This window comes from Ranitomeya imitator, chromosome 3 (genome assembly GCF_032444005.1).
Source record: "Ranitomeya imitator isolate aRanImi1 chromosome 3, aRanImi1.pri, whole genome shotgun sequence".
NCBI classification, from domain to species: Eukaryota; Metazoa; Chordata; class Amphibia; order Anura; family Dendrobatidae; genus Ranitomeya; species Ranitomeya imitator.
In genome coordinates this window covers 46533940-46544999 of record NC_091284.1, presented here as the reverse complement: position 1 = coordinate 46544999, position 11060 = coordinate 46533940, and positions in this window count along the sequence as shown.

The following is an 11060-nucleotide window of genomic DNA, read 5'->3' as shown; positions in this document are numbered from 1 at the left end:
CACACCGACAGCGGTTAGCAAAACGTTGAGCCCTTTCCTGAGACAATGTCAAATTGTCCACCACATGAGTCCAAATCTGCTGCAGCATGTCCACCACAGAATGAACACCAGGACAATCGGAAGGCTCAACCTGCCAAGAAGAAAAACGAGGATGAAAACCAAAATTACAAAAGAAAGGTGAAACCAAAGTAGCCGCACTCGCCCGATTATTAAGGGCAAACTCGGCCAACGGCAAGAAAGACACCCAGTCATCCTGATCAGCAGACACAAAGCATCTCAAATAGGTCTCCAAGGTCTGATTAGTTCGCTCAGTTTGGCCATTAGTCTGAGGATGAAACGCAGAAGAAAAAGATAAATCAATGCCCATCCTAGCACAAAAGGCCCGCCAAAATCTAGAGACAAACTGAGAACCTCTGTGTGGAGATCAGACTGAACTAAAGGAATCCATCTTGTCTTCTTCCTGAGAAATCTCGCTTACAACAAGATACATTTCTGCTGACTTGACATTTCCTTTTATGGAAGTAATCATGTGTGCATTCCTTCTTTCAATAGCAGCCTTTCATTCACCTTCCAGATGATGTAACTTTCTACTGATAAAGACTGGTATAGATTGTTTATGTAAGAGATAGTGAAATATGAGCGCTTGTGCGCATGTCTGTAAAAGAATAATTCTTTTCTATATAAAGGAAAGGCAAAGCCCAGAGAGAGAGATGTGCTCCTGGGCTTCCCCTGTATATGATCACACAATACCTTGTTTGCGTGTCATTTACTCAGGATCCCTACCTCTAGTAAGCCAGGGACTGAGAAGGACTTAACATTTCTTTGGCGCACCGAACAGGGACCCGAGATGAGAGTATTTGCTCGAGATTCACCTGCAGATACGGACAATGGAGATCTGGGATAATGGACGGCAAATGAACTGAAAAACCTGGCCAGGTAAGAGACATTATTAGTTCTCTTTTATCTGCCTTGTATTATCCGAAAGATCTCTATGAGCCGTGTCACGCTGGGTTAGTCTAGTAGTGAGTAGATACCTATAAAACTCGGGTTACTATATTGTATAGATTTATGAGTCCTGTCCCTGGCAGTGTGTGAACAGTGTGAAGGTTGTGGTATGTTGTGAAAGAAGAGCAAAAGTGCGTAGAAAAATAAGCCGAAATAGTTGGGGTATAAGCCTTATACACGGAAGTCAGCCTAACTGGGTCATGTGGTTGCGTCCTTTCGGGGAGACCTCCGCCCATGCTTGACTCTCATTTAACCCTCCGTCACATACAACTGATCTGACAGGCGCTTCTCTTTTACTTTCATTTCTCCTTCCTCACCAGATTGTGAGGAAACCCCCTCCCTCCAGGTAGTCTCCTGTCTCTTGAAGGTCTGTGAAACCTGATATCACAGTTGGATTTCAGAGCTTCAGGGGAGAGGATATAGCTGCACAGATCTCTCAGGCTCATTGTATGTGAATACGTCACATTCAGTAAGGTTGGTATTTTATGTTTTTATTCATCACAATAGTTTATTTAGCTTGTTTTATGAATGTATAGCACAAAATGTGAGGATATTTCATAGAAATAAGGGAGATTTTATAAAAGAAAGTGTGCTGCTCAGGCATATACAGTAGTTCCCTAACATATTCCTTCTCTTGCTTCAGATTATCTGCTGAAATGGAGAGGAAAATGTACAATTTATCCAAACAACTTGATGTTGAGGAAGTAACAAACATGCTGTTAGATGATAGAGACCTCACACTTCATGATGATGCTGCCATCGATCCTGGGACTGGGGCAGAAAAAAACCGGAGATAATTACATTTTACAATGCCACCAAAGGGGGTGTGGATACAGCAGATCAGATGTGCTCCACTTTCAACGTCAGCAGAAACATCAAATGCTGGCCAATGGTCATATTTTTTGCTATGTTGAATTTGGGTGGCATAAATTCACAAGTAATTTATCTTGAAAACAAGCTTGAACCACTCCGTAGACGATTGTATCTGAAAAAATTGGCCTATGAACTAGTACTTGGAGAGCTACGCAGGAGAAGCGTGAAAACAATCGGTATCCCCTCTCGCCTTCAAGTTCAGCTCAAAAGGTTCCGCCCAGAAGATGATGGTGAAAAGTCACCATCTGCACCACCTCACAAAAGAAGGAGATGCACCACCTGCCAAACGGAAAGCGGAACCAGAAGGCTTTCAAATTATGAATGTCTCAAATGTCATAAAGCAATTTGCCTGACACATGCAAAAATAGTGTGTAATTCTTGCTATTTGCTCTGCAAGTGTGACTTTTCTGGGGAAACCTCAGCATCTACTTCTGATTGAATATGTTTTTAATAGTACTTAAGGTACCTTAAAATTAAGTTTGTGTTCAAAAATTTTCTTTGTACATTTTTTTGAGAGAGTCGAACTGGGGACTATTTGGCGGGAGTTTTGAAAAGTTTGTATTTCATAGTTATTAGTTTTATGTTAAGTAAATGTTTTTTTTTGCAACTGATTATGTGTAGTCTCTTTTATTACATCCTTATGAAGGTCACTGATCACTTTTAGAGCACTGAAATTGCAAACATTAGATATTATAGGTATTTTTCCAGCAGGCGCCTGACAGGCACATTGTATGTGAACTCGTTAGTCCGAATATTGTATGTGACGGAGGGTTAAGTGCTTAACCTCCTTCATTTCTGGATAAGGTTTGATAGAATGAGCCCAGGACGCGGGTCCATGAGCCTGGGACAAGTATGCTAACTGACACAGAAAGTTTTGTGATCTGTATGGTGTTGCTGGGTCTGTTTGCGTGCATAATAGCACTTAAGTACATTCTGCACATTAGAAAGAATGGAGCAGATCAGCCCTTCAATATTTTAGCTCCCTAGGAGAGAAGGCAACGAGACATCACCTAGGATAAGTGATTGTCCAAACGTCACCTGGGGTAGAAATAGCTAATATTGAAAAAAAATAAAAAAGAAAAATGGGAAATAAACAGACAAAAACCGTCTTAGGACAAGTGGAAGCAGCAGATATCATACAGGAAAGATGTGGGAAGACAGTCAGAAGTCAGATTAGAAGGGTAAGAGAAAAATTGGGAATTTCAGAAGCACTTATGTTCAGTACAGAATGGGAAAAACTGAGTAAAGAACGAGGTGGAATTATCAAAGACAATGGGTGGGAAGAAATCATACACTGTATGATAGAGGTCTCAAAAACAGCTAAAGAGGAGAATTGGAAGTATGATCCAGACACTTCCAAATGGATTATGGGGAAGGGAAAAAGTTGTGACATAATCCCACCACCTTACCTAGATCCAAAAGCCCAATCATTTGTACCATCTGGAGGAGCAGAAGGAGGAAAACAATTTCCAGCCTTGTATCCCAATCTTGGTGGGGTAGGAGGATGGGTATGTTCACACTGTGGACAACAAAATCCAGATTGGAGAAATGATTGCCTAGTCTGTGGTACACCTAGACATGGCGCTGTACTTGCCCCTGTTAGGGTAGTACCAAGACCCTTTAGGGAACCTGGTGCTGACGGGGTAATGGGAACTAGATATCACCAGACCCGACAGTATTTTCCTTGGTCCCCTGCTGAAGGTATGTCCCTCCTGCATAATGCGCCTGATCCCACTCAATATCCCATCCGATTTGCACAATACATACAACAAATCATGCAGACTCATGCTGGGGTCTGGGCGGACGGGGAAGAATTATGTAGAATGAAAATGTCCCCCGGACTTTTTCAGGAATTATTGACACACCTACAGCCCAATAGACCAGTGGCAGAAGGGGGTGCCTTACAGACAGAAGCATCAGGTACCCAGTTCACAGAGGCATTAATAATTTTCATGAGAGAAAAACAGAGGGAAAGGGGATCTACGGGTGTGATTATGCAGAAATTTGGGCAAAGTATTGAAGAATATAGTCAAGAATTAGAAAATAGCTTTAGGGATGAAGGATTGGATTTGACTGATGCTTCAGTAAGGAGACTTTTTACAAAACAATTAATAGAGGGGCTAGATCCGAAAATCAGAGAAAAATTTAAATCCTCTACTCCAGATTGGAGAACAATTGAACAACCAAATATTGTGAAACAACGATGTTTAGGAATAGTCATGGATATGAGAGAGAATCGTAAGCCTGTTAGAATAGCACAAGCTAATACAGGAGGAAGAGTGAGACACAACTTTCCTTGCCACTACTGTAAAAAGCCAGGTCATTTCCAAAGAGAGTGCAGGAAGAAGTTGGCAGATATAAAGTCAGGCAAATTTGTTCCCAGAAATAACCCTCCCCAAACGGACAACCAGCAGAAATCTACCATCATAGATGGTCCCATACCAGATTCAGATTGACTCGATGTGTTACAAACTTCCCTACCAGCTAGAAGACCTATGATACAGGTGAATGTGGGGGGGAGAGAGATTCCATTTTTGATAGATACAGGTGCAACTTCCTCAATTTTGAATCAAGATTTTCTTCCGAATCCGGAAGATATTTCAGAACAAACAACTTTTGCTGAGGGTTATGATGGGGTAATTCGAACACTGCCATATACTGTGCCCCTAGAGGTCTCATTAGGACCTAAATGTTTTGCATCCAGATTTTTGTATGCCAGAGGTGCCCCAACATGTTTGTTAGGAACTGATGTCCTAAAGAAATTAGAAGCTAACATCAATTTTAGGGAAGATGGCACAGTTATACTGACTATCCCTGATGATGCAGAAACATTAGAACAATATGTTAGAATTCAGGCTTTTAAGGATTATGCTGAAGAAAAAGAGTACACCACAGATCTAGACCTCTCAATGGTCCCAGAAACACTGTGGGCACAGGGTGACACCGATGTGGGACTATTGCATATCTCTCCTGTAAAACTATCTGTGCAACCAGGAACTGTTCTCCCACAGCTCAGACAATACCCTGTGAGTGCCCAGCAGGAACTAGCGATTACAAAACAGATAGAGGGATATAAAGAGAAAGGAGTTTTGGTAGAGATACAATCACCTGCTAACACTCCTCTGTATCCAGTCAAGAAGAGAACTCTTGATAAGAGTTCTATGCCCAAATATCGTATGGTACATGATTTAAGAGAAATAAACAAAGTTCTAGATCCAATCACCCCAGTTGTACCCAATCCTCATACGTTACTATCACAGATACCAGCCAGTTCTCAAGTGTTTACTGTAATAGATCTTTCAAATGCATTTTTCTCGGTTCCTTTACACCAAGACAGTTGGCATTTGTTTGCATTTACATTTAAGGGCAAACAGTTGGCGTGGACACGCCTTCCACAGGGAATGATACACTCCCCTACTCTTTATTCAAATGCCCTACAAACAGTCCTTCAGAGGTTTGAACCCGAACCACAGGTAGTAATTTTGCAGTATGTGGATGACCTACTACTTTGCTGCCCAGATCTAGAAACTGCAGAAAGGTCCACTGTGAGTTTACTATGTTTTTTAGAAAAAGAAGGGTGTAAAGTGAATAGACAAAAGCTACAAGTTTGTCAGACCAAAGTGGTCTTTCTAGGTCATTGCATTTCTCAAGGTAAAAAGCATCTTACACCACAAAGAACTGAAGCAATAAGACAGATGAATGAGCCTAGAAATCATAAACAGCTACGAGCATTTTTAGGAATAGTGTCTCATTGTAGACAATGGATTATACATGCCAGTCAACTAATGCAACCACTGTATGACTGTGTAAAAAGTGAACCTTATTTGTTGACAAAAGAAGGTCAGATTTCGTTCCAACAATTAAAAGATGCCCTTGTTTCAGCTCCAGCGTTAGGGCTACCAGACTACACCAAACCGTTTCAGCTTATGGCTGCAGAAGTTGATTCCCATGCTACAGGAGTTCTTACCCAGAAGCATGCAGGGAAACAAAGACCAATTGCATATCTTTCAGCAAGGTTAGATCCCGTAGCTAGAGCAGCGCCAACCTGTGTACGTGTAGTTGTTGCTGTCTCACTATTGTTGGACAAAGCATCAGAAATTGTCCTAGAGTATCCACTCACAGTTCAAACTACACATGATGTTTATGGGATATTAAACCAGGTCCAACCAAAACACATTTCCATGGCCAGACATTTGCGGCTACAGTGTTCTTTGTTGCTCCCCTCTACTATCACATTTGCTAGGCTTCAGACTCTCAATATAGCTACACTGCTACCTCTCGAGTCTGAAGGGGGGAATAAGGACACTGATCCACACGCAAATTTTTTCCCTACAGACACACATGATTGTACAGAGCTCATTTTACAAGAAACGGTAGGCTTACCCAATGTATCCGAAACACCACTTCAAAATCCAGATTTAGAGCTGTTTATAGATGGTAGTAGGTTTGCAGATGACACAGGTAACTTCCATACAGGGTATGCAGTTGTGTCAGAATCTGAAACTCTCAAAGCAGAACCACTTCCACCGAAACAATCTGCACAAGAAGCAGAACTAACAGCATTGAATGAAGCTCTTAAAATAGCTGAGAACCAGACAGCTAATATATACACTGATTCTAGGTATGCACATGGTATTGTGTTTGATTTTGGAGTAATCTGGAGAGCTAGAGGTTACATGACAGCGTCAGGACAACCTGTAAAACATGCTTCTCTGATCAAACAGATCTTAGAGGCTGCACAAGAAACAAAAGAAGTAGCAGTAATCAAGGTAGCTGCACATGTGAGACTCGACACTAGGGAATCTAGGGGAAATGATAGGGCTGATAAAGCAGCCAAAGCAGCAGCTGTCAAACCCTTACAACAGGTTCATACTGTAAACCCCACAGAAAATACTGAAGATAGACTGAGACAAGCACAGGAAGATGCAGGAGAAGAGGAGAGGGACAGGTGGAAAAAGGAAGGGGCAGAAGAACAAGCGGGAATTTGGAAGAAAGATGGACTAATATGTCTACCTAGAGCCTGGTATCCGATTGTAGTTGGTGGACTGCACCACCCTACTCATGTGTCTGCAAATGCAATGACACTACTGGCAAAGCAAGTCTGGTTGGCTCCAGGTTTTGGCAACTATGCAAGAGACTATTGTGCTGCATGCGCTATATGCCTGGCACATAATCCCGGACAGACAACAAAGACCCCTATGAAGCACCACGTCCGACCTCTCTACCCGTTTCAGCGATTACAAATAGACTTTATCCAGCTGCCAAAAAGTAATGGGTATGAGTATGTGTTGGTATGTGTGGACATGTTCTCGGGGTGGCCAGAGGCCTATCCAGTTCGGAAGGCTTCAGCTAAAAACACTGCTGTAAAGCTAGTTGCCGAACTGATACCCCGTTACGGTCTCCCTGAAGTGATCGAGTCAGATAGGGGTACTCATTTCACTGGAGAAATATTTCAAAATGTACTGAAAATGTTGGGTGTTGAAAGTCAGTTACACACTCCGTACCATCCTCAAAGTTCTGGTAAGGTGGAACGCATGAATGGAACTTTAAAATTAAAAATACAGAAAGCCATGGCTGAAACAGGAAAGCCTTGGACAGAATGCCTTCCACTGGCCCTTTACTCAATACGCAATACCCCAAGGGGTAAGACTAAACTGTCTCCATATGAAATTTTGTTTGGCAGGACTGCCAATTTAGGATGTTATTTTCCACAGCAACTTGTGTTAAATATTGAGTCATTGACTTCTTATGTGCAAAATCTTCAGAAACAATTAACTAAGGTGCATGCACAAGTTTTTGCTTCCCTTCCAGATCCTGACAACACAGAAGGAAGTCACAAGTTGGAACCAGGTGATCAAGTCTATGTAAAAAGACACACCAGAAAGGCTCTTGAACCAAGGTTTGACGGACCCTTCCAAGTCCTGTTGACAACACCTACATCAGTCAAGCTTGAAGGAAAGGCATCATGGATACATGCAAGCCATTGCAAGAAAAGCAGTATAAACTCATGATATTGATGTTAATAATGATAACCTCAACGGAGGCGTGGGATAGACTGAATTCTCTAGCCCCTTTGAACAATAGATTCGTACAACATCATAGAAAATTAGTGCATGACTTGTTAAACAATACACAAACCCTGACAGATTGTTGGATCTGTACCCATTCGCCGGTATCAGCCACAAGTATACCTTTTCTAGCAGTTCCCGTATTAGCAGAAGAAATATTTGCTTGGCCTAATTGTTCAGACAACCTGGCCAACAACCAAATTGGTAATGCTAGGCTGTGGAATACTACAATCGCCATACCAATTGTGGGATGGGTAGAATTTCCTTGGTGGCAGGGTAATCTCTCAGGGAGTAACACACATCTACAATATTTAGCATTTAGGGGAGGAAAATGGGTACCTAGAAATAAGACTGGATTAACTAATTTAGGACAGGTCCCCACAGAAAATCTACAGCTTAGTTTCAGTACAACCGTCCCCCCCTCTGATGCTTTCAAACCTGTAGTATTGGAAAGATACATACATAATAGAAAATGGAAACATTCTAAATTGTTCCCCCAAGGTGATGCAAACAGTTGTACAAGTAAGCTGGGGAACCTGGTTTGTAATAAATCCGATGAGTATATCAAAGGAATGCCTGTATGTGGGAATCCCGCAGCCGGGTACTGTAGCCCCTTGGGACAAAAACCCTCTTGGTGTATGCTTCAGAATGTATCTAGATTTGTGGACTTGGCTCACAGATTGGTATTGCAGCACTCAGCTCTATGGGATCTGCCTGAAGGTACATTTTGGATATGCGGAGAAGGAGCATATAAATGGCTTCCCGTAGGTATAAAGGGTACTTGTACATTAGGACGCCTAACCCCGGCTACATTCATAATTTCAAATAAACAAGTGAATATGCAAGCCGTGCCCAAGCACACACTGTATAAAAGAGCTGCAGATAACTCACCACGTCCCTCGGGGAGGCCACATATAGTACAAATGGGAATTCCTAACAAAATTGCTAGTACCATTTTTATTTATCCTATGTTAACACAGATGTGGGATAAATTAGTTAGAGCCACGGATTATCTAGATGATCAGATCTGGGATATATTGGATATACTAAACACTAGTATAGCTGTACAGAATCAGCTTATAATAGTCGTCAACCAACATACCCTGGTATTGGATTACCTAACTGCCTCACAAGGGGGTATGTGTCAAATCATCGGACCCACCTGCTGTCATTATATAGACCCGAATAGTACTATGAGTATGACATTTAAATTAAAGGACGTACAACGACTCAGAGATCAGTATGACAAAGACAATGACCAGAATAAGGATAGCTGGTGGTCAGATACCTTTTCTTTTCTTAACCCAGCCAACTGGTTCAGAGGAATCGGTGGGTGGGTTGCTGGGATTATGCAGAGCATAATACATATAGTTATGATTATTGTAGTCATATACGTACTATTCCAGATTGTGCTCAAGAGTATCTCAGTATGCACAGATAAACTTTGTGTAATAGATGCAAGAGTATAAAGTTTTTTTTCCTTCTTCTCTTATGTTATCCTTTGCTAATACTGATTATTGCGCTTATTTTGCTATCCCTTTGTAATATCTGTACTTATTGCAAAACAAAGAAAAGGTTGCGAGAGTTAAACGGAAGAATTAATACTAGATTTGATTCTCTTATTGAATACAAGCATGTACATGTGTAATACCAAATAAAGGCTTTGTCTTTGGCCCTGTGGTAATAAAATAAATAAAAGAAAATGTCAAAGGGGGGAATTGTGGAGATCAGACTGAACTAAAGGAATCCATCTTGTCTTCTTCCTGAGAAATCTCGCTTACAACAAGATACATTTCTGCTGACTTGACATTTCCTTTTATGGAAGTAATCATGTGTGCATTCCTTCTTTCAATAGCAGCCTTTCATTCACCTTCCAGATGATGTAACTTTCTACTGATAAAGACTGGTATAGATTGTTTATGTAAGAGATAGTGAAATATGAGCGCTTGTGCGCATGTCTGTAAAAGAATAATTCTTTTCTATATAAAGGAAAGGCAAAGCCCAGAGAGAGAGATGTGCTCCTGGGCTTCCCCTGTATATGATCACACAATACCTTGTTTGCGTGTCATTTACTCAGGATCCCTACCTCTAGTAAGCCAGGGACTGAGAAGGACTTAACACTCTGTCACACACAAAATTCTCCGGAATGCCATGCAAACGAACCACATGCTGAAAAAATAATGGAACCAGATCTGAGGAGGAAGGCAACTTAGGCAAAGGTACCAGATGGACCATTTTAGAGAACCGGTCACAAACAACCCAGATAACAGACATCTTCTGGGAAACAGGAAGATCCGAAATAAAATCCATGGAAATATGCGTCCAGGGCCTCTCAGGGACCGGCAAAGGCAACAGCAACCCACTAGCGCGGGAACAGCAAGGCTTGGCCCGGGCACAAGTCCCACAGGACTGCACAAAAGCATGCACATCACGCGACAAGGAAGGCCACCAAAAGGACCTAGCAACCAAATCTCTGGTACCAAAAATCCCAGGATGACCAGCCAACACTGAACAATGAACCTCAGAAATTACCTTACTTGTCCATCTATCAGGAACAAACAGCTTCCCCACAGGACAGCGGTCAGGCCTATCAGCCTGAAATTCCTGAAGCACCCGCCGCAAATCAGGGGAGATAGCAGAAAGAATCACCCCCTCCTTAATAATGCCAACCGGCTCAAGGACTCCAGGAGAATCAGGTGAAAAACTCCTAGAGAGGGCATCAGCCTTAACATTCTTAGATCCCGGAAGATACAAGACCACAAAATCAAAATGGGAGAAAAACAGGGACCATCGAGCCTGTCTAGGATTCAGCCGCTTGGCCGACTCGAGGTAAATCAGATTCTTATGATCGGTCAGGACCACAACGTGGTGTTTAGCCCCCTCAAGCCAATGTCGCCACTCCTCAAACGCCCACTTCATAGCCAACAACTCCCGATTGCCGACATCATAATTGCGTTCCGCAGGCGAAAACTTTCTGGAAAAAAAAGCACACGGTTTCATCAAAGAACCATCAGACTCCCTCTGAGACAAAACGGCCCCTGCCCCAATCTCAGAAGCGTCGACCTCAACCTGAAAAGGAAGAGAAACATCCGGCTGACGCAACACAGGGGCAGA